The following is a 25,538-nucleotide window of genomic DNA, read 5'->3' as shown; positions in this document are numbered from 1 at the left end:
TAAAGATTTGGAGCCATCAGGGAGTAGATGAGGTATCACAGGAAGGATACAGACTTAGAAAGGAATAAAGCTGAGGATGAAACACGAGGAATACTACTTTTTGAAGACAAGAATAAGAAAAGAATTTAATATAAACTTGGGGAATGGCCAGAGATGAAAGCAAAACCAAGAGACAGAAGTCTCTCAGAAAGACTATAAAAGCATTTCTAGAAGAAAGGAGAGGTTAAGTATCAGTGCTTAGAGACACCAAAGTGCGGCCTGCAACTTGGAGGAGTCACTTTGACAATACCATGGTGACAAGAGTGAGATTTCAGTCAGTTTCCTAAACTACATATGGTTACAGTTTGCTTTATCTGGAGAGACTGTGTCTTACGAGCATAGCTCTATTTTGCTCACCAAAGATATCAATCAATTCCGCTTTTTCGTTTCAGAAACTGTGTCGTATGTCCTCTTCAAAACTTCCAACCTCCAGAAGCTTCGTTATGAAGGGAGTAGGTGGTTGATTTTTTTTTTTTTAAAGATGGAAGAAACCTGACAGTATTCATATTCTGATCAGATAAAGTGGCTGAAGGTACAGGCATAGAGGGGATGATTGCTGGAACTGGTTTTGGGAGAAAGCAGCAAGAGACTCTAGAGAAGAGGTGGGAGAGAGAACTCTAGCACAGAGGCGGATTTGAGCAGAGATAAACTAGTTTGACTGTGGTGTGTGTGTGTGGTGTGTTATGTCGAAACAAGAGGTGGCTCCTCCTAACAGCTTCTATTTTCTGTGTGAGTCACTGGCAAAGGGGTGGTGGTGGCGAGGAGCTGGAGGCTCAAGGGCAGAGGCAGGGAGGAGATGCAGCTGGTGTACGGCTGGAAGTGGAAGCCGGTTGTAGATGCACAGATCAAGCCAATCAGTGTAAAGACCCAGAAGACGGTGGAAGCCAGGAGTGCCTAGAGGCAGCAGCAGTCTGCACAGTAGGGAGATTTTCAGCACTCAGCGTCCTGGCTGAGTAAGAAGGCCAGTGTGAGTAATGATCATTCCTTGTTCCACACTAACATTTGGTCAAAAGGCACTTTCAGGTGGAACCATAATCAAAACATCACTCATCTAATATCACTCTCCCTATATCCTACTGAAGATACCATTCCAAATTTAGATCAATATAGGATCTGTGGTTTGGATCTAAGTCAGGATCCAGGTCTTTGTCAGGAATTCCAAATTCCTATTTTATTTATTTGCTCAGATTGCTTTACGTTTTAAATGTGAAATAAGGTACCCTCCCCCTCTCCTCTTTCCTCTCCCCGACTATCCTTAACAGTATTATGAACATTTATCTGTCAAGTCATCAACAAAAATGTAAAATGACATCACAGCCACATACAATTCCTATATGAAAAGCTCATTGGAGAAAGTATCTCAAAACCATGTGGCTTTCAGGGCATGCTCTCTCTGGCAATGTCTCCCTTTTCTAATGACTTCTGGAACCAACCAATTGGTAAGGTGGCCCTGGGAGGCTGCAGGTTAGTGTTGAAGTATGTTCTCTTCCTCAACCTACCTCTCTACCTTCTTCGGTCCAATCTCTCTCCTTTTAATGCATCAGTCGAACAGTGAGGAGAAGCTGTATTTACTTATCTTAGCCTTATCTCTGGGCAGTTTCTTCCCCAATTCTATCCAGCTAGTCAGAGCCCACAGTACCCAGTGAATAAGGCATCCTGTGTCATTCTCTGGCAGCTTCTGATGCTGGTATTCGAGGTGTGAAATGGGAAGGCCAAAGATTCCTACATTTAGCTGTGGACAGTTTTCTTTAAAGGACCTGATGCAGAAGAGGAGCTTGATTAAAGTAGCAATTGTTCTCTCTGAAAACGGTCAGTAGCTGTTATAGGTGCAAACAGTGATCAGATGGGGTGTTTGAGGAACAAGGCATTGTGTACTTGAGTGGTCTAAGTTTTTGGAGGCCTCATTTTTCTCAGATGAAACCATGTAAATAGTGCTCACACTGAGGAAGATGTGAAGTGATTTTGTCCTTGACCTGTCTCCTCTTTATACATATACACAGCTATTAAGTTCAGCACCTGAGCTGCAAAAGGAAAGCAGGTTAATTTTAAATAGAATGTTGAGGAGTGCCTGGGTGGCTTAATATCTTAAGGCTCAAGTCATGATCTTAGGGTCCTGGGATCGAACCCTGCGTTGGGCTCCCTGTTCAGTGGGTAGTCTTCTTCTCCCTCTCTCTCTACCCCTCCTCCCAACTCATGCCTGCTCTCTCTCTCTCTCAAATAAACAAATAAAATCTTTAAAAAGAGAATGTTGATGTTAAAGAGATTATTTTCCATTATTTCTAAGTGGAGAGACTTAAAATTCCATAAGAAACAGAAATTCTTAAAATAATCACAAACTGCCTACATCTGGCTTCAACATAAAAGAATACCAATTTCTAAGATCAGTTACATAGTTTTTTTTTTTTTTTTTGGACACTAAAGCCAGGAAATACACATCTACTTTTTATGCTATTGCTTCACTCAAGACAACCTCATGGTAACTCCAGGCTTGAACTAGGATGGATGGGAGGTGGAGGGTTCCTATTTGAATTTGGCTGGGTTTTAGGATACAATGGGTTTATGTTAAAGGCAGACAAGAGAAAGCAAGAAAAGTGAATAAAGATTCTTTGGATCCTTTTCTTTCATGTGCATTAATTAATTTTGACAATTATTTCCCATGTTCCCAAGAGAACATGAAGTAACTTTAGAGATATAATGATTGATGAACTCTATAGAGACAATGTTCTCAGACTCAGAAGACTACACAGTGTTATAAATTGACACACTGTGCTCTCCACAAAGTTTGCAGCAGAAAAAAACAAGGCAAGTCATAACTTACACTAGAGCAATGGAGTTTTCTACTTGTTTCTGTGTTCCTACTAGCTGTGGGTAAGCTCATACCCAGTTTCATTCTCTTCTTTGTCTTTGTAACTCTCATTATTCTCTCAAGCTAAGTATAGGGAAGAGAATTCCTGCCCTAGAGACAGTCCTCAGGTGACTGCTAGATTCAGTATTTTTCTGTGCACCTCTGAAAATGCCACCAAGGAAGGAGTGCAGGAAATCCATCAAAGTTGTGGCTCAAGGCTTCTCATCACGTTTTCATTTGCCAACTACTTACTGGTGTGGTCTTAGCCTTAGTTCTACCTAGAATAGCTGTTGCTGCTTACACAGAATGAGAGAGAGAGAGAGAGAGAGAGATCATTCTTTACTTAAATAAGATTAATGACATTTTATTGCTAGAACTGTTCAGGAACCAAATACCACATATGACACAGATTAACACTTGATGAAAATGAATTGGAAGAAGATGAAAAAAGGAAATGTTTTAGAGAAGCAGCAGAAGCTGGGGTGAGGAGGGGGAGGGAAACTTCACTGGGTGGTACTCAAGAAGTGGAAGCTTCAAAAGCCTGGTAGTGGAGTTCCAGGGAGGAGATGCTGAGACTGAAGCAGAGTCCTACTCCTATCCTTGGGACCATGTACTCTGAACACCGAAGATTTAAAAATCTGATGACTGACTGACTCTATAAAGCTCTTTAAGTCTCTTGGAAGAAAGCAGATACATAAAATACTATCAACTTTATTATGATGTCGTAAATGATCCCACTGGTTTACATTAGACTCACCATGTCCTATATCCTGCTTTCGTCAGTCTTTGGTATTTTGGGGAGATTTCAATGATCTCATGTTGTCTTTAGTCAATGAAACAGTCTACGGAGGAAGAGAAATGCCCTTCCTGACTTGGGAACATCCTGTCAAGTGTGGGATGTTTTTCCTGCGTACCATGTCTCTCCAATGCCATTAGCACCCACACAGTTGTCCAGCCTTTTAGAGAATGATTAAAATTGGCCAAGATGGATTTCCCCATCTAGCTGACAATCAGCACTGTCTAGAAGACAGAAGATTGGCTCCTGACTCATAGTATGACTTTTCTCCAAACATTTACATGCATTCTTTGGTCTTTTTAATTTCTCTATATTTGTGTTTCCTTTATCACTGTGAGGTAAAAAAGGACAGTATTTTGAAGATTGAAAACTAATTTCAGGAAGATTAAATTAACTTACTCTGATGCATTTTAATTTCCATTTTCAAAAATTTATTAAAAATTTCCACCAGGGTTCCAGTTCATGTACAGGGAATAATCTGCTCACACTGGGAAAGTATGTAAATACTTTCAGGATCATAGACACTCTTTAATAACTAGAAGAGAAAGAATAAGATGAGGGGGCTGTGGAGGCTTGAAAATTTGTGTAGCCTTTCCATGGCCGCACTGATTCATATAGCTTCTGTTTTAGTACGAGCCACATACAACTGTACACTTTGGCTATTGATTTTGTTTTCTGGAGTAATCCTGTCAGTTCAAAATATACAAAAGACCTAAGAATATAAAAAGACCCCTTGTATAGATGCTTCATGTCAGTTATACACTTCTGCAGTAAGAGAGGCTTATATAGTAAATGAAACTGAACATAAAAGAAACTAAACATAAAAGGCATAAAAGAGACTTTTCCAATTTATACCTAGTATTTGATAGTATAGTAATTAAAGCAACAAGCTTTGATATCAGGCTACCTGGATTCAAATTCTGGTTCCACTATGTCAGAACTGTGTGACTTTGGGAAGTTTACATTTCCTCTTTGGGCCTCTGTTTCATCATTGGTAGAATGGAGATACAAACTGGATTATTATGAGGATTAACGTAGCTACAAAGTATATGGAAAAGAACTGAATAATACTAGATATTATTAGACAGTACAGGCTGGATTAGTACATTTAGACCTCCCAAACCTCACTGTATCCATCCACCACCACCCCATCTCCCCGAAAAAAACTAAAAAGGAAAGAGAATCAAAACTGAAAAAAAAAAATGGGGCAGCCCGGGTGGCTCAGCGGTTTAGCGCTGCCTCAGTCCAGGGCATGATCCTGGAGACTCAGGATCGAGTCCCACGTCAGGCTCTCTGCACGGAGCCTGCTTCTCCCTCTGCCTATGTCTCTGCCTTTCTCTCTCTCTGTGTCTCTCATGAATAAATAAATAAAATCTTAAAAAAAAAACTGAAAAAAAAAAAGAAAGAGATTCTTTTGGTATTATCACAGACTTGGGTGATTTTTATGTTAATCTCTCTGTCAGCACTTGTTAAGAGCAGAACATAAGCTTTCAGGTTAAGAAGACAAAAGGAATACATGCATCTGATATTAATCCCACTTGAAATCCCAGTAAAACTGTAATATACAACCTTCTAAAATGACAAACCCACAAGAACTTGGAGAACAAGAGAGGAGATAACAGAAATAAAATTTGGAAGGTGGAAAGAGATGGACAGGTGGCAACTAACCTTGCAGATCCAACAAAGTCAAACTTAAAGAGGGATAAGCTAAGAACCAACCTAATTTCTCCAGAACTAAAAGCAAAGGTGGCAGGCTAAATGGAAGTATATGTTCTAACTCAGGAGAACTGGTAAAAGCTGTTAAAGCAGCATCAGATTCTTAAATTTTCCCTCTCACCCCACATCCATATTGCTTCTGCTGAGGTGGGGATAGGAAGTCTGAAGGTTCATTACGTGGATGTGGTAAATCAAAGGATCTCTACACTGGCGTAACAAGCACATGTGACAGCGTGCATACCATACTGAAAATAAGGATTATGTGAATATATGCATATTGAAATTAGAACCTAGAGAAACTCAGACCTGTTTCCTTACTTGCTCTCAGAAACACTGGCAGTAGTAAGGCCTTTGCCCTGCAGTTAAGAGACTGGAAACTCTCCTTTGGGGATCTGACCAGGGCAAAGGAAAAAAAAACCCCTAGAGATACTGACTGGGAATTCCCCAACAAATGGCTGACCCAGATCACCCTACCATGAAGTCAACAGTCAATAACCCCACCTACACACTTAGAGCTTGTAATCATCGTTAGATTATGTTTAATCATAAGCAGATAGCAAAGAATTATCACAGGGTGGAGAGCCTGTGAAATGGAAGAGTCTAAAACAAATAAGGAAAACCAACAAACAAAAAAGACTATAAAGGGAGAAGGCAAAACCCCTACAAAAACCTATTATCAGGGACACCTGGGTGGCTCAGTGGTTGAGCGTCTGCCTTCGGCTCGGGGCATGATCCTGGGGTCCTCGGATCAAGTCCCACATCAGGCTCCCTGCAAGGAGCCTGCTTCTCTCTCTGCCTGTGTCTCTGCCTCTCTCTCTGTGTGTCTCTCATGAATAAATTAACAAAATGTTAAAAAAAAAAAAACCCATCATTATAATCCTATGAGATAATGGGGCACTTGGGTGGTTCAGTTGGTTGAACCTCTGACTCTTAATCTCAAGGTCATGAGATCAGGCCCCTGTGGGGCTCCCTTTAAGCAGGGAGTCTGCTTGAGATGCTTTCTCTCTGCCTCTCTCCCTGCACATGTATGTGCACACTCTCTCTCAAAATAAATCTTAAAAAAAAAATTCCATGAGACAATATATTCACTATGCTTTTTTTTCTAAAGGAAGAAAATAAAGAAGGGCTCTTAGGAACATGTAAACATGGCTGCTACCATGAATTAAAAAAAAAAAAATATATATATCAACAGAGGGTAGAACACTGAGAAAACTTCCTAGAAAAGGAGAAAAGAGGTAAAAAGTAAGAAATTTGGAGGGCCAGCCTGGGAGAGCTAACATCTGGATAAGAGAGAGAGGGGGAGGGGGCAAGGTGGGGAGAGAGAGAGAGAGAGGAGAAGGGAGGGAGGAAGGTAGGAGGGAACAAACAGGGAAAACAGAGAGAAGGAGTCACCAGAAAATAAAAGAACATTTCCCAAAACAGAAAGATAGTGAGTTTTTAGAATGAAATAGTCCATTGCATACCCAACTCAATGAATGGCAAAACAGACCATATCAAGTCATACTACTATAAAAGCTTAGAATACTGGAGATAAAAAAGATAATTCTAAAAGCTTCCAGAAAGAAAAAAACAGATCATACAGAAAAGATCAGGCATCAGAATGTCTTCAGATTTCTACTCTTCCCATAAGCAGCCTGAGATGATCTCTGAAAATGGTTTGCTACTTACATGACTCAGAAAACCCTACAAAATCATGCAAATCAAGAGGTTCAATCTTCATGTTTCCTTTAAGAACACATGTGAAATTGCCCAGGCCATCAAGAGGATGCATATCTGAAAAGCCACCAAGTATCTGAAGAATGTCACTTTGCAGAAGCAATGTGTACCATTCTGTCGCTACAATGGTGGAGTTGGTAGGTGTGTCTAGGCCAAAAAGTGGAGCTGGATATAGATAGGGTCGGTGGCCCAAAAAGAGTGCTGAATTTCTGCTGCACATGCTTAAAAATGCAGAGGGTAATGCTGAACTTAAGGGTCTAGATGTAGGTTCTCTGTCTCTGTGTCATTGAGCACATCCAGGTGAACAAAACCCCCAACATGCGGTGTAGAATTTACAGGGTTCATGGGCAGATTCACCCATATGTGAGCTCTCCTTGCCATACTGAGATCATCCTTACTGAAAAAGAGCAGACTGTCCCTAAGCCAGAAGAGGATGTTACACAGAAGAAAAAGATATCCTAGAGGAAACAAAAACTTACGGCCCAGGAGTAAATTCTGCATAAAATAAATGCAAAAAAAGTTTAAAAAGAAGTTTTCAGATTTCCAACATTGGAAACAAAGCAATGTTATTTCTAACCTAGAGATCTATTTTCAGCCACTCTTCAGATATAAGAATAATATAAAGACATTTTTAGACATGAAAGCGCTCCGAAATTTTACCTCCCAGGCATCCTTCCTTAAGAAGCTCCTGGAGAATGTTTTCCACTAAAGACACTAGCCCAAGAAAGAGGAAGACAGGAAACAGTGGGAAGTGGAGGATGATGATGAAGAGAGATTCCAGGATAATGGCTGTGTATCAGATTCGGAGGGCAAACAATCCAGATTGGAAAGTGACTCAAGCGAGAGCCACACTGGGACAGTCATCACCACGATCCCCACTGCCATCACATCATCATTTTTATTTAAGCATAGAATGCCTGCATGATCTTATACTGTCTTAACCATGGTCTGGAGTTACTATACTCCCACTCCATGCCCTGCTGCAGTGAAGACTTGCATTTTACTGAAAATGCATGAAGCTTTTGTTTTGATCTACTCCTAAAATCTGGAGGAAAGCCACGCGAGTTTAGAGGTAGTAAACAGCAGCCTGTTGTGTTTGACCATATTTCTGTCAAATGCTGTGAAACTGATCCAAACTACAACTCTGCCAGATGCCCTCACTGAGGTAAAACCTCTGTTTCCTAATGCTTGTGCATAACCTTAAGCCTTTACTTCCCCAGAAAGGGCTCTTACAAGCTCAGAGAAGCCATGAACCAAAGATTCTGTTCACCTTCTCTGGGGACTTGTCATCTAATAGTGGCAATACTGCTCTTTCCTTACACAGCTAGGGTTGAACTTGCTATTTAGTTTTTCAAACCTAAATAGAGAAAAGCAAGGAAATTATTTACACCATACTCAGGCTATGGGCATGGGGGAAGAAGAGGTTAGTAGGAGGAAGAAAAATAAGTTAGGGCACACAGACAGCAGCTTAATTTGACTGGTAGGCACAGGAGAGTTAGTTTTATCATTATTGTGTACACTATATATCTACGCTTAAAGTGTTCTTTATGATATGTTACACACACATGCACACAAAGGCTTTGTAATATGAATCATATGAAGGTCTTCATATTCTATCATTTTTGAGGTACAAAAGAGCAACCTCAAATGTTTAAAACTAACAGTTCAGGGGGCGCCCGGATGGCTCAGTTGGGTGAGTGTCTGACTCTTGGTTTTGGCTCTGGTCATGATCTTGTGGTCCTGGGATCAAGCTCTGAGTGGGGCTCCGGCTTAGTATGGAGTCTGCTTGAGATTCTTAATCCCTCCCCTCTGCCCCTCCCTGCTCACATACAATCTCTTTTTTCTCAAATATATACACACAATCTTAAACAACAACAACTAGCAGTTCAGGGTCAGCAATGTACCTGCACCCTTGAGGCAAGTCAACAGCCTGAGTCTCCCCATTTGCACAATGCAGAGTGAAAAATAAAACAACAGAGAATTTCTTTGATGTAATGAACTCTTGGATCTGCATAACTCTCATACTGTATGTGCCTAATACAATAATTTTCATCCTCTAAAAAGTTAAAATGCAAAGCTAATGGGGAAATTCCTTTGTTTCCCAGAGAAAAGATCCAGCAAATGTTATATTCACAGAGCTACAGTTCAATATAAGGTAACAACGAGAACTTAGGAACAGTTTTTAGAAATCCCCAAACCCTCATATTTCCCTCACTTCTGCTTTTCTTAGCAGAAATGGGGGCACAGAAACTGGAAATGACAGGAAGTAATAATGAGGATGTGATTTGAGGGAGAGGTGTGAGAGGAGGAATTAGATATTAAATGAGACAAGTGTGCTCATTATTCTCTCATCAAGGCAGAGATATGGGTGGACTGAGTTGGTTCTTGATAGAAGACCTATCTGAGGCTCTTTTTCCAAGATATAGGTTAAAAATTCATGTAAACTAAAAAGAAGAATCTTCTACTTTCCCCCCTTTAGCTATAATTTATTGAGCAATTCTGACAGGTCAGAAGCACTTTAAATGTCTTTATATACATCATCATTTCATCCTCATAGATGTCCTATGATTTTGGCACCATTATTGCTATCCTATTCCTAATGCCCTTTTACAAATGAGGTAACTGATGCTCAGTAAGGTTAAAGAAATAGTTCAAGGTCACAGGCCAGTAAACAGCAGAGCCAGGTTTCAAACCTATGTTAATTCTAACCTCAAACCCATTCTCTTAATCAGTAACCCTCTTATAATAATACCTCTCTATTCTAACTCCTTTCTTTTCAAAATGTTCCTTTCCTAATCCTGTCCCTTATTCTGTAGCTAACTGTGAAAATGATTTTTCCAGTACCATCTATTGCTCCCTCCTTCCTAAGTTGTGGGAAATCCCTAGCTACTTTTATTTGAAAGCCTAACACTGTATTTCTTACACTGGAGTATACACAAACAGTACTTGGCAATATATTGGGGCTACCCTGAAGCCCAGAGGACAAATAGGCATATCCTCCTGGACTGACAATTTTACTTTAAGTTTGTTTGTTTGTTTAGGATTTCTTTGTTTTTTATTTGAAAACAGAGATGTATCTTCAAAAGCAAGATCTATACTAACTTTTTCTTTAAGGATTTTTAAATTGATTTATTTGAGAGAGAGAGCGAGAGCAAGAGAGAGCACACATGAGGTGGGGAAAGGGCAGATGGGGAGAGGGAGAAGCAGACTCCCCGCTGAGCAGGGACCCTGACACAGGGCTCCATCCCAGGACCCTGGGATCATGACCTGAGCCAAAGGCAGGCACTTAATTGACAGAGTCACCCAGGGGCCCCTACACCATCTTTTAAGACAAAACAAATAAGACTCCAAAGATATTTTCTACTTGCAGCAGGGTCATATATTCCAACCCCTGTGGGTATAGGAGCTCTTTCTTCTTTGCAAGCAGTGTGAGGACTGCGCACTGGATTGTAAAATAAGTCAGCTAAGAACAGCACTTTGCCCAGCCCAGGAACAAAGTTATGACATGGAACATGACCCTAATCTGACTGTTGAAATACACTTACAAAACTTTGTACTCAGTGACATTATTTTTGAAAAAAATAATTATGTGTGTATGTGTAAAAACAGTCTTGAAAGACACACACTTAACTCTTATCAGTGGTTTCCTCTGGGAAGCAGGACTGAGAGAATATTCAATTTCCATCATTTGATATTATTTGACTTTTTTTCCCCCCAGTCAACATGTATTCTACCTTTATAAAATAGGATGAAAAACATCTAAAGGTTAAAAAAAACAGCAACAAGAAGGTGGGGGAAATGGATGAAGGTTGTCAAAAGGTATAAACTTGCAGTTTATAAGGTACATAAGTTCTGGGGATGTAATGTACAGCATGGTGACCTCAGTTAACAATACTGTATTATATATCTGAAAGTTGCTAGAAGAGTAGATTTTAAAAGTTTTCATCACAAGAAAAAAATTATATCTATGTGAGGTGATGGAAATGTTCACTAAATTTTGTGTGGTAAGCATTTCACTATGTATATATCAAATATATACATAAACATATGAACATGTATATATATAAAATCATTATGCTATACACTTCAAACTTACACAATGTTCTATGTTAATTATATCTCAATAAACCTGAAGGGAAAAACAGTAATAATAGCACACAAAATAATCCCAAAAACTAAAGATAAAAAAGGATTCCTAGGGATCTTCCAAGTCAATAGCCCTCTGAATGATTGAGCCTGAAAGTCAGCAGATTTCAGAGTAGGTCCTACCTGAATTTATTTAATTCAATTGAACAAATATGGCGTCCACTCTCACAGGCACTACTTGAGGTGCTGGGATATTTGGATTTTTATGTATCAATAAAATTCACTTCTTTTCTTCCAAGAGTTCACTCCATAGCAGGGAGACAGACATGTAAACAAATCACTGTAATATATATGATTTTAATGCAACATAACTAATACAAAAACTTACCAAATGAATGTAACTTGTGCTCCAGGTACTGTCCCAAGCACAGATGGACATAAGGATGAATAAGACATGGCCCCGACCCTCAAGGAGCTCAGAGCTCAGCGGGAGTAAATAAAGGTTTGGTAGAATCTCTACAAGGGAGGGAGAAAAGAGGGGCCTCTGGAAAGTTGTTAAAGGTTAAAATGCAACTCCCCAGTAAGATGGGGGAGGTATGGGGGCGAGCATTCTACATTAAAGAATTGGATATGTAAAGGCACAGATGAATGAAACAGCATGATGTGTTTAGGGCAAGACAGAAATTTGAGGACTGCTGGAGCGTATAGTGCAGGGTAGGGGGAAGGAGGTGCTGAGAAGGTGAGAGGCTGAAAGGGACACAGAAGTCAAACAATCAAGACTGTGCACTGCCCAGTACCTTGGGTTTATGTGATGACAAGCCTCTGAAGAGCTATAGTAGCAGAGCAGTGATACTTTCAGATGTTCATTTCAGAAAGAGCATTCTCACTGAGCTTCAGAATGTAGGGAGGTCCGTTACTAGACTTTGACAGTAGTGAGAGATGAAGAGTCTAACTAACATAGGACAAAGTAAACAAGAGAAGTACTGGCCTTGTGAAATAGAACATAAGCCACAAATAAAAGTTTGGTAGCAACATTAAAAAACAAAAATAAACACGAGATAAATATTAGTAATATATTTTACTTAACCCACAATACCAAAAATATTATTTCAATATGAAATTAATGTAAAACTCACTATAGTATCTATCCCTTTTTTATACTAAATCTTAAAAATCTGGTGTGTATTTCACACTTACAGCAATTCTCAATATGGTCAGCCACATCGCAAGTGGTCAACAGCCCCACTGGCTCATGGCTACCATATTAGTGCAGGACTGGAAGGGTTAATTTAGGAGGCGATATTGGCAGGATTTGTTAACTTAGTGGACAATAAAAAGGTAGAAAAACCTGGAATTGCTGGCTTAGATAACTGGATGGAGAGTGGTACTGGCAAACCAAATAGAGGATACAGAAAGAAGACTAGGTCTGAGAGGGGAAGGGACAGAAAGTTTGGTTTTAGAGTGTTAACTAAGCAATGAAGTTATTTGCCCAAGATGACCTCACTAGCACATGATAGCACAGAATTCTGATCTGGATCTCTCTGATGCACCCAGTCTTTTCTAAAGATTCCTCTGAGGGAGGATTTGACAAAAAAGAAGGATATGGCATGGGAGGTCAAAGTCTTCCTTTATTTTCATTCAATATGAAATACCTTCACACTGCTATGTGTCTAAAAACAAACCAAAAAACTAAAACTAAAAACCCCCAAGTATGTGAGGCAGTACATTCGATTTCCAAATTAATAATTTCTTGCACTAATAGTATAGCCATAATTGTCAATATTTTTGAAGATAGTAAGAGATTTTTTTAAATGTTCATAATTTTAAAAATCTAACATAAAAAATATAATTTGTAAGGTATTTTATCCTACTTTGTAAATATATACACCTAGCCTAGAAGTGGGACTTTAAGATTTCATCAAAATTATATTCATACTATAGGTGAAGATATTAATTTTTACAAATAACCTAATAGAAAATTACTAAGAGGGATCCCTGGGTGGCGCAGTGGTTTGGCGCCTGCCTTTGGCCCAGGGCGCGATCCTGGAGACCCGGGATCGAATCCCATGTCGGGCTCCCAGTGCATGGAGCCTGCTTCTCCCTCTGCCTGTGTGAAGCCACCGGGGCTGCCCCCTTTTTTTTTTTTTTTAAAGATTTTATAACTTTTCTAATTTTTTTTTCTAAGTTTTTAAATAGAGAACAGAGCAGAAGGCCCTTGATTTTCCATAGGTAGACAAGGCAGGATAATTCATGTGAATGAGAAACTTGTTTGAATGTGACATGCCATATGAATGTGAGTTGACATAGCAATAGTATGGCTTCATTTACTGGAAATGTATGAAATGCAGAATAAAAAACGTGCCTAGTATCTGCCACCTGTCAAAGGGAACAAGAATCCTGCTTGTAAGATGTAGACCAGGCAAGTATCTAATTCTACAAAATACTGCAGTTGGGAGTCATCACAAGAAAATAATTTTATGAACTATCCTAATCCGCTTCGGTTGCCATAACAAAAGATCATAGACTGGGTGGCTTAAACAACAGAAGTGTATTTCTCACAGTTCTGGAGGCTGGGAAGTCTGAGATCAGGATGTCAGTGTGGTCAAGTTCTGGTAATGGGTTTCTTCCTGGCCTGCAAAGAGCTGCTTTTTCACTGTGTCCTTGGCATGGCAGAGAGAGAGAACTCTGTCTCTTCCTCTTCTCATAAGCACACTAATCTCCCCGTGAGGACCCCTCCACCATGACCTCATCTAAACCTAAACATTGGTGGTTCGGGCTTCAACACGTGAATTTGGCAGGGGTATACAATTCAGCCCATGGCATGAATCAGATCATCTGTTTCTGTTCTTCATCTACTCAATGCCTGATCTAACCAACTCATAATATGCTGCTAAGCTGGTATTTAGACGCTGAGAATGTGATCATTTGATTTGAAAAAAAAATTGTTTGTTTTCAGGGAAACGACATTTCTGAAAAAAAAAAAAAAGAAAAAAAAAGCACAGACTGTGGATTCAGTGTAGTACTAGAGAGCTGTTAACCCCTGGGCAAGTCACTTAGCTTCTGAGCCAGTTTCCTCATATGTAACATGACAAAAATACAACTACTTACGCCAAAGAAACATGTGAGAATAAAATCAGATAATATCTATAAAAGGACTCAGTACGTTTTAAAAGAATACATATTGGGGAAATTTCCAGAACCTTTGGTGAGACAGAGAGAAGCTTGGCTGCCGGAGCTGTGCCCAGCAATGCGCTCCTTCCCACTCCCCCGACACGGGCCTCAGCCCTCTCAGGGGCTGTAGAAAATGATCAAAGAAACCACTTACTATGATGTTTTGGGGGGTCAAACCCAATGCCACCCAGGAGGAATTGAAAAAGGCTTACAGGAAAGTGGCCTTGAAGTACCACCCTGATAAGAATCCAAATGAAGGAGAGAAGTTTAAACAGATTTCTCAAGCTTATGAAGTACTCTCTGATGCAAAGAAAAGAGAATTAATATGACAAAGGAGAACAGGCAATTAAAGAAGGTGGAGCTGGTGGTGGTTTTGGCTCCCCCACAGACATGTTTGATATGTTTTTTGGAGGAGGAGGAAGGATGCAGAGAGAAAGGAGAGGTATAAATGTGCATTAGCTCTCAGTAACCTTAGAAGATTTATATGATGGTACAACAAGAAAACTAGCTCTGCAAAAGAAACTGATCTGTGATAAATGTGAAGGCCTAGGTAGTAAGAAAGGAGCAGTTGAATGTTGTCCCAATTGCTGAGGTACTGGAATGCAAATAAGAATTAATCAGGTAGGGGATCCTCCTGGGTGGCTCAGCGGTTTAGCACCTGCCTTCAGCCCAGGGCCTGATCCTGGAGTCCCAGGATTGAGTCCCACATTGGGCTCCCTGCATGGAGCCTGCTTCTCCCTCTGCCTGTCTCTCTCTCTCTCTCTCTCTCTCTCTCTCTCTTCTCTGTCTCTCATGAATAAATAAATAAAAAATCTTAAAAAAAAAAAGAATTCATCAGATAGGACCTGGAATGGTTCAGCAAATTCAATCTGTGTGAATGGAGTGCCAGGACCTGGGGAATGGATCAGTCATAAAGATAGATGTAAAAGCTGCAATGGAAAGAAGATAGTACAAGAGAAGATTCTAGAAGTGCATTTTGACAAAGGCATGAAAGATGGCCAGAAGATAACGTTCCATGGTGAAGGAGACCAAGAGCCAGGACTGGAACCAGGAAATACTATCATTGTTTTAGATCAGAAGGATCATGTTATTTTTACTTGATGAGGAGCAGACCTTTTCATATGTATGGACATATAGCTGGTTGAAGCCTTGCACAGCTTTCAAAAGCCAGTATCTACTCTTGACAACTGAACCAATGTCATCACCTCTCATCCAGGTCAGATTGTCAAGCATGGGGATATCAAGTGTGTGCTAAATGAAGGCTTGTCAATTTATCGTTGACCACATGAGAAGGGTCGCCTAATCATTGAATTTAAGGTAAACTTCCCTGAGAATGGCTTTCTCTCTTCTGATAAACTTTCTTTGCTGGAAAAATTCCTACTTGAGAGAAAGAAGTAGAAGAACTGATGAAATGAACCAGGTAGAACTAGTGGACTTTGATCCCAATCAGGAAAAATGGCGCCATTACAATGGAGAAGGATATGAGGATGGTGAACATCATCCTAGGGGTGGTGTTCAGTGTCAGACCTCTTAATGGGGGCCAGTGAATAACACTGTTGGCATTTTATATGCAGTAGTGAATAAGTGAAGGACTATAATAATAGTTCACTACTTGCAATTGTTTTTGTTTTGATATTCTTTTTTTGTTTTGTTTTGTTTTGATATTCAACTATAGTAATGTTTTAAAAGTTAAATGAAGAATAAACTCAAATATAAAAGCTCTGATTTTGCCATGTAAAAAAAAAAAAGACTACATATTGTTTTTGTTAGGCTATGAAAGCACAAAATTGTGATATGTTAATATATAGGTTTGACAGACCTTAAATGATTAAGATGTTAAGAGAATTGTTTTCATTAAAATAGAGTAGACATATTTATTTTCAAAGAGTCTTAACTTCCTTGATTTAAGTACATTCATTTCTTCTTTCTTAGTTTGACTGTCATCACTTTAGTTCAAGATGCCATTAGGTCTGCTGGTTGGTTTTGCAAACAGGTTTCTCATGGACCATTGCCAGGTTACTTTTCCTGCAACATTGCTTTCTATTATCATTTTCCTATTCATCCCACTTTCTGGGATTCATCCCAATTTCTGGGATTAGTAGGCTATCCTAACATGTAGGCATGAACAAATTCAGAGCTACCTAGTGAGGGGAGGGCTAGATACACGGTTTGGAAATTGTAACAGAGAACAACATAACAAATTGTTAGCATTTGAGGGAAGAGCATGGACTTTGGAGTTAGATTGGCATTTGAATTCTGGACCTGTTTCTTATATCTATTTATTCCAGGAAATGATTTAATTGTACTTCAGTTTGTAAAATGGAAACGCTTACTTCATAGGGTTACTTAAGCACAGTGTCTAACTTCATTAGTGTGTTTTAGTTTCTATCCCTTCATATAAAACAGGCAGAAAAAGAAAATGTTAATGAGAAAAAGGTTATGTGCATTGTATATTTAGAGTTTGATTTGTTCCACTTAGTAAGCAGGTATTATATCTAAAGTTTGAGAAGATAAAAACTACACTGGAAAGGGGAACAAACTTACTAACACAGTTCACATCTTTTCCCCAAATAAGTCTTTTGAAATATTCAGATATCTCCCTGGTCAAGACAACAAATGTAAATCTACGGTTAAACTGTAAATTAAGCTTGAGAGTTACGTGGTCATTTCTGCCTGTAAAATAGGATGAACTTGAAAGAAACAAAACTGGAGATGAGAAACCACAAGGAGGATATGGTAGATATTTAAGCAGATGCTAATAATGATCTGAAGACTGTATAATGTTGCAAAAAACACGAAACATTATAATTCTCAGGAAGTAAATTTGCCAGCTCCTCCCTAGAGCCTCAGCAGGAAATGTGTATGTAACTAAAGTAGAAGGACAGGGAGCAAACATGTTCTAAAAGAGGCAGCCTTCTCTTTTAACTGGACCATTGGGGCCTACACAGGTTGACCTTATGAAGATCCATCCTGGGGTTGCACCTGGGTGGCTCAGTGGGTTGGGCATTTGCCTTCCACTCAGGTCCGGATCCCAGTGCCCTGGGATCAAGCTCTGCCCTGCCCTGCTTCTCTCTTGCCCTTTGCCCCTCCCCCTGCACTGTCTCTCTTTCTAATAAATAAAATCTTTTTTTTTTTTTTTTTTAAAGAAGGCTATGGAATAGAGGGAAGGAAGAGAACTGATTTGAGAAATAACTAGAAAGTGAAATTGGCAAGACTTGTTGAATGACTGGATTTGAGGATTATAGAGAGGGAGAAGTCAGAGATCACTTCCAGGGTTTTGGGTTGGTTGGCTTGAAGAACAATCGTATCCGTAGGAGAAAAGGTTCAGTTTTGGACATATTTAGTTCGAAGTACTTGTCTAAGGTAGAGATATAGATTTGGAGCCTGACAGCACACAAAGTAGATGAGATCAATCACGGTGAAGCCTTAGAATATCAACATTTAAGGGGGAAGAGGAGCTCAATAAGAGATGACAAAGAACGGTCAGAGGACAAGGAGAAGAATGAGTATGGACTCACAGAATTCACAGTTTCAAGAAGAAAAAATAAAGTACCAAATAAAAGAGAAAAGGTCTGAGTATTTGTATCTCCCTACTAAATTCACATGTTGAAACCTAACTCTTCATGTGATATTATTTGGAGATGGGAGGTGATTAGGTTATGAGGGCAGGTCCCTCCTGAATGGGATTAGTACCCTTCTAAAAGAGGCTAGAGAGATCTCCTTTCCCCTTCTGCCATTTGAGGACACAGTGAAAAGATGGCTATCTATGAACACAGAGTCAGACCCTCACTAGACACTGAATCTGCAGTAACATTAACTTGACTTCTCAGCATCCAGAACTGTGAGAAATAAATGTTTGCTATTTATCAATTTATGGTATTACTACAGCAGCTCAAACAGACTAATACAAGGACTAAAATATGTCCACTGGAATTGGCAATTAGGAAATTACAATGGCCCAAGTGGGAACAGTTTCAATGAAGTGATGGGGGTAAGCCATCCCTTAGGGGTTAGGGAGTAAATGGGTAGCAAGAAATAAATTGTATACCAGTCTTTTGAGAAATTTAGATGAGGAAGAGAGAAGCTAGAGCAAGCCAGCTGTATGAGTTACTGATTAAAGCAAGGGAGATCCAGGGGTGCCTGGGCAGCTCAGTCGTTAAACATCTAACTCTTGATTTCAGCTCAGGTCATGATCTCAAGATCCTGGGATCGAGCGCCACATCAGGCTCCATGCTCAGCAAGGAGTCTGCTTGAGGATTCTTTCTCCCACTCCCTCTGCCCCTCCCTCCACTTGTTTTCTCTCTCTCTCAAACAAACAAATAAATAAATAAATCTTAACAACAACAAAAAAAGCAATGGAGATCCAAAGAATCAAAAAAGCATGACACAAAGAGCCCAGAGTAGTATTTCAAGAAGGAAGGGATAAATAGATCTGTTACAGATGAAAGAATATGGGTTTTGGAAGGAAGTGTATCTAATTCTGTGACTTTACCACCTACTAGCTATGAGACAAGTTACTTAACCCTTTCTGAGCCATAGTTCCTTCATCCTTAAGAAAGAAATACCACTATCTGTGGAACTGTTGTGGAAATTAAATGAGATGCTGCATTTAAGTGTCTCACACAGGCACCTTCTGCTTGCTCCACTGAACATACTGAACAAATACCAGCTCCCAATGCCCCCCAGTAGTCACTGGTAACACTGAAGAGTGTCATTTCAATTAAGCGGTGAAGATGATGGAAAGCTGCCTGCCCCAGGTAAAGACATTCAGTTATGAAATACTAAAAATAGGGAACAAGAATTGAAAGAGGAAAGGGATTTGAGAGAGCTAATCTTGTCTGAAGTCTAAAAAAGAATGAAGCAAATAAAATGCCAAGAGGGAAGTGAGGCCGGGGAGCCCTCATGTCTTACACATGATTAGCATATGTCCCTGAGTTATTTGAAATAGAGGTCCCTTACTGGTCTTCAAAGGATGCAATTTGCAACAGAGATGGGAGCTGTAGGATGCTGGACATGGAAAAGATCACAGGACAAACAAGCCACTTCATGGAGTAAAGTTTTGATGGAACTGATACCTGATGCTGTTGATCATTTTAGCAAAGATCTAGGAAACAAAATATTTAGGAAAATTAGTTTCCAAAGTAGATTTGAGCTCAAGCATCCTTGGGCCTGTTAATGAATATGAAGCACACAACTAGGGAATTTGTGGGTAGAAAACATTCTCTAATTGCACAATCTCTAAACCTTTCCATCTGATTCTAACTATAATAGATGTGCAAACACACTTCTCAATGTTTCCAACCCTACATGCACAAAGAATTATTCTTCAAATACACAGTTTGTTCTAGTAATGAGTCTTGACATTATAGCTTTCTTAGATAAATTCAGAGTTATTTCAGGGAGGGGGAGGCATGTGTGTGTGAAATTATCAATAAGTATGCTCAGCTTCATATGTTGATTACAAGGAAAACCTAAGGTTTAAAGAATTTAGAACTGTCCAGACTCACAAGGCAAGATAATAGTAAAACGGAATCCAATGCAATTCTATTTCCAAATATCTCTCCCTAATAAATACAAGAAATGCAACTTTGTCTTCACATTTCAGGGCACAGACTTCTGTGGTCATTTACTGATCACAAATCAAGGTAGAAGAATCACTACATAGCTCAGAAAAAAAGAAAAAGAAAAAAAAAGATGCTGTGATGATTGAGAGGGAAAGAAAACTAGAAAAAAAGTCCCATGTTTTGCTGTACAAAAAGAAAGAAAAAAAGAAAGAATGGAGGGAGGGAGGGAGGAAAGGAAGAAAGGAAGAAAGAAAATAATTAGAGAACTCCTTAAAGGCAACTAAAAATATCCTCCAATTACTACTTTAGGTGAAGAAAAAAGTGGTAAGTGAATTTTAGAGCAGCTTTAACACAGTTAGTCTGTGTTAAAAGACAGACAAAGAAAGACAAAGGTTGGTTTCTCCACAAAATCTTCTTCCACCCCCATGGAGATGACTGCATGCTTTCCTTAAAGCAAAGGGTTGCTCTCTGGCAACAATGGAATGTGGCAACTGACTTTATTATAGGAAATTAATTTTGACAAACATCCAAATTAAGCTTAGTAGACAAGGCCACCATGTGGAATTGAGGTGGCTGTGCACTGAACGACTCTAGGGCAACATTCACAGACCAAAATGTGAGGGGCACCCCTGATGGCACATATATATTAAAAACAATTTGAGCTCCAAGAGGGCAGGGAGTTTTTTCTGTTTTGATCACAGTATCCCTGGCACAAAGAACAGGGCCTGATGTTTCAGATGATCAATTAAAATGTGCTGCATGAGTGAATGTGCTAATGAATGAAAGAAAAGGGGAAATGGAAGTTTGAGAGCAGAGGGGAAGTATATGTTAGGAAAGGATTCCTTACAACTGGAAGAAACAGACCAAGTAAAAAATCCAGAAACTTGGAAAGGAATTCTTACCTGTTACAAAGGAGGAGAAAGAAGGGATGATAGAGCCAGTTTTGAACTGTCTTGCCAAGTTTTATTTTGCTCAAGGACTTATGAAGGGTCAAGCAAAAATTATGTAATGAAGGGTGGAAAGACCATTTTATAGCATAGATGGGAGATTTTCTTCTTAGTTAACAGGCTAAGTATGTCAAGAAAAGTTCACTTAATTGCTTTTTTCTTTTTTAAAAGATTTTATTTATTTATTCATGAGAGGCACACAGAGAGAGGCAGAGACACAGGCAGAGGGAGAAGCAGGCTCTCCATGGGGAGCCTGATGCTTGATTCAGTCCCTGGATCCTGGCATCATGACCTGAGCCAAAGGCAAATGCTCAACCGCTGAGCCACCCAGGTGTCCCTCAACTGCTTTTTTTTTTTCTTTTTAAATCAGAAGTATCTACGTGTCCATAACCATACAAGGAGGTGGAAGTCAGAAGAAAAGAGGATTTTCACTAAAATATGAACCCTCCCCCAAATAAATTCTTGAACACATGATCAAGTAATATAAACACTGCAGAAGTGATCTCTAAATTGTTATATGCTACCATAGTGTTAGCTATTTTTTATTATCAAAGTTAAAGAAATAGAGTTCATAAAGATTAACCAGTCAATTAATGTCTACTGACTATATTCTGAACTTTAGCATATATGCATGTATACAAAATAGGTAATATGTATTCCTTATGTATACTTGATTTTCATTCTGTTCTATTGATCAGTCTTCAACAAGACCTAAAATTCTGTTTCCTTAAAATTCTCTATCATCTTTATCCCATAAATATATATATAATTTCTATGGACATGGGCTATAGCTATTTCTGTGGAGACATGGGCTATAGCTATTTCTGTGGAGTTTCTGTGGTGTCTTTTTTTTTTTTTTAAGATTTATTTATTTTAAGAAACAGAGAGAAAGCATGCATGGGGGAGGGGTAGAGGGAAAGGGAGAGAGAGAGAGAATCTTGAGCAGACTCCTCAGTGAGCATGGAGCCTAATGCAGAGCTCGATCTTGTGTCCCTGGGATCATGACCTGAGCCAAAACCAAGAGTCAGATGCTCAACTGACTAAGCCACCCAGTGAATGTGTAAAACTGTGGAGTTTTACACATTTAGAGCACTTTTGAAAATTTTCAGCTACAAAAATTTATTTCAAGAGAGCTGATGACTCTACATGTCCTATAATGATTCTTCTGATGACATATCACAAACAATTCTTCTCATCAAGGAAATCTGCTAAAGTTGCTCTAAATTCTGAGCAATACCAAAGATATTTGCTGACCCATAATTTTTCTGTTCATAATCTGTTTTCTGCCATGGGTTTTGGCCTACACCATCTGTAACTTCCACTAAAACAACAAAACTAAACAAAAACAAAACACATAGCTCCTCGCTGTATACAAAATCTACAGTTGGCTTCTCTGGGAGGAACCACTCCTACTCACAGCCACTTGATGTTTATCAGGATATACTAGTTGAGAGCTGTGAAAAATAGAGTGGGAAGTTCCCTGTAACCAAAACAAAAAATGTTACAGATACTTACATGATCCTTAGCAATACCTGTTTGCTATCTACTATATGTTTATATGTTTAGGAGTTTAGTAACTTGTAGAATGCACCAAATAAAAGACAACTGGTATATATATTCTCTTCATGTGGTAATGTGATATACGAAGTGAATAAAGCCTTATTTTTGTATGGGTAATAAATCCACACGGTCAAAAGAAACTAAAGGGTATTCATTGAAGAGTGTCCCTCTCACCCTATCCCTTAGCCACCTAGCTCCTCTCCCCAGTGGCAACCAATACTATCTGCTTCTTGGGTAGCCCTCTCAAGAGACATGAACAAGCAAGAAAGTGTGTGTGTTTTCTTTCCCCTTCTTTGCACAATTGGTGGCATAATGTATACCACTTCTAGGTAGACACATCTCCCACTATGCCAATGATAGGCAAAAGGCTTCTTCTTGCATGTGGGGTTTTTATTTTTGTTTTTGATAGAACAAGAGCAGCTTCCTGAAGAGCTGTGTTGTGAAGGAGTCTGAGGCCAGTAGGCTTAGAAAGTATGTTGTGGGGCAGCCCGGGTGGCTCAGTGGTTTAGCGTCGCCTTCAGCATGATCCTGGAGACCCGGGATCGAGTCCCACGTCGGGCTTCCTGCATGGAGCCTGCTACTCTCTCTGCCTGTGTCTCTGCCTCTCTCTCTCTCATGAATAAATAAAATCTTAAAAAAAAAAAAGTATGTTGTGAATGTTTTGTAATATCTGCTACAGCCATTTATTCCTGTTTTGTGCCTTACTTTATCTTCTACATGCCTCTATTATAAGAATTATTATACTTTATTATGCTTGGAAGGGGTGTCTGAGGGTAGACACCATGCTCTTTTATGTATATAGTGCAAGGTGCTTACCCAGCACAGGGCCTAACATGTAATATCATTTAATATATATTTACTGAGTGAATCCCACAGCAAAATTCCTTTTTTTTTTTTTTAAGATTTTATTTATTTATTCATGAAAGACACACAGAGAGAGGCAGAAACGTGGGCAGAGGGAGAAGGAGGCTCCATGCAGGGAGCCCAATATTGGACTCGATCCCAGGACTCCAGGATCACGTCCTGGGCCAAAGGGAGGTGCCCAACCACTAACCCACCCAGGTGTCCCCAAATTCCTAATGTTAAGGAGAATGAGAGCTTTCCATATTGAGCTATGAGCTATTGAGAATGAGCTACTTCCCTCCATGCAAAGATAGACTTCATCAACCCTGGAACTGTAGATGTTTAATGATGGTGTATTTGAAACATACATGACAGTGTTTTCCCTGTCCCTATTGGAATTTACAGCAAGGCCATGTGGCATTCAACCTGCCTGAGAAAAAATACTTCTACAGCACTTTACATAGGATCCTGTGTGCATAATCACTTGGTTTCCAATCACTGCCATCTAAAGAGAAAATGGTTGTATAACATGTGATTTCTGAAACAAAGGTGAGGGGGGGAAGAAGGTCAGGTGATGGTGAAATAAAACTGAATGGAAACATCATGAGTGAAAAAGAAAGTTTATTATTATTTTTTAAAAATCCAGTGAAGGAGAAAAATTAAGAACATTTCAACTGAACCTTACTCATTTAAGACTCTATCTGCTAATCATTCTCAAACTTCCATTTCCATATAAGTATTGCCATCTATAGTACATGCAGGAATCATGGTTATTTTTTTTAGGGGAGAAATAACTGAAATGAAAAGCCTAGCATATTATAGGATAACGTCTTTATGTCCTTTTAAATACACGCATTTATCAAAGTTACATAGTATGTTTTCTCTACATATTTTGAAAGGTAATAATACTTAATGGGCTGATTACTGTCTTTTAAAAATTAATATTGTAAAAAAATTAATATTGTAAAGCTAGAGCTTATGATTTTAAGGCTTTAAATATTATGTAACTATCAATAATGAAAAAAAAGAAGTAATTTGTAATTTTGAGCTAGAATTTTAAGAAATATTTTTAATATGCTCCAATGCTCATTTATTTCATTTTGCTATAAGACACAAATTGGGGCTTTCCAAGGAGAAGTAAGAGAGTCCCTTTTTTTGAAGTGAAGAGTCTCTTATTTTTGGTGAGATTCCTCTTTACTGACCTGTGGGCTAGCCTAGGGACAGACAGGATGGAAAAGGAGGAAGAACATCAAAAGTGAACAGCATGACTCTGATTTATAGGTGCAAGCTGGAAAAACCTAAATGAAGTTATTCCAAAACACAAGTAATCTTCATGCTTCCAAGAGAATATTATACCAATATGTTGTGTTGTCACAATGCAGCTTTAAGGTAAATAAGTGGAATCCATTAAAACTATATTTTAGAATTAAAAAGAAGAAATTTGATTTTGGAGATAACCAAAGATAATAATATTAAGACAGTGAGAATTTTTCTAGGTTGTTTAACCAACCATTGTCAACTGGGTATTAGATTTCATCTTTTTTCTCAAATCTCATCCTATTAAAGATGTGATGTGGGCCTTTTTTTATTCTTAAATTTTTAGAAAGATTTATTAATTTATTTAATTTATTTTTATTTTTAAAAATATTTTATTTATTTATTCGTGAGAGACAGAAAGAGAGAGAGAGAGGCCGAGACACAGGCAGAAGGAGAAGCAGGCTCCAATGCAGGGAGCCCGACTCAGGATTCGATCCCAGGTCTCCAGGATCCTGCCCTGGGCCAAAGGTGGCGCTAAACCGCTGAGCCACCTGAGCTGCCCAATTAATTTATTTTAGATAGAGAGCATGCAAGAACAAGAATGTATGCAAGTGAGTGGGGGGAGAGGCAAGGGAGACTCTTCAGGCAGACTCCCCACTGAGTGCGAGCCCTACAGCTCAATATCACGACCCACAAGATCATGACCTGAGCCAAAACCAGGAATTGGATGCTTAACTGACTGAGCCACCCAGCAGCCCTGTGGTATGTTTGACAATAGGAATAAAAGGTGATATTTAGTACTTTACCCCACCCTTTACCTTTTACCTCCAAAGTCCTACTTTGTTACATGGTGCTATTTGAACAGTGTTGTCTGGATATAGAATTAGTCCCTCTTCTTTTCCACCCTCTCAACTCTAGTTATCAAAACCTAACCTAAAAATGAGGTACCAGTTAAATGCTGATGTCTAGCCATTAAGTATTCTTTGATTCTTCCCCAG

General features: G+C 39.2%; 1 protein-coding gene, 1 long non-coding RNA gene and 1 pseudogene across 3 annotated transcripts in view; 2 read left to right on the top strand and 1 right to left on the bottom strand.

Annotated features, from left to right (window-relative positions):
* The window catches only part of PRORP (protein only RNase P catalytic subunit), a 121,110-nt gene that overhangs the window by 12,264 nt on the left and 83,308 nt on the right, over positions 1 to 25,538 (bottom strand). The window lies entirely within an intron of this gene.
* Positions 1 to 25,538, top strand: part of LOC112657131 (uncharacterized) — a 74,757-nt gene that overhangs the window by 28,266 nt on the left and 20,953 nt on the right. The window lies entirely within an intron of this gene.
* Positions 14,503 to 16,026, top strand: LOC112657126 (dnaJ homolog subfamily A member 1-like; annotated as a pseudogene).

This window comes from Canis lupus, chromosome 8 (genome assembly GCF_003254725.2).
Source record: "Canis lupus dingo isolate Sandy chromosome 8, ASM325472v2, whole genome shotgun sequence".
NCBI classification, from domain to species: Eukaryota; Metazoa; Chordata; class Mammalia; order Carnivora; family Canidae; genus Canis; species Canis lupus.
Note: the sequence above shows the minus strand (reverse complement) of the source record. Positions and strands in the feature narration are given on the sequence as shown.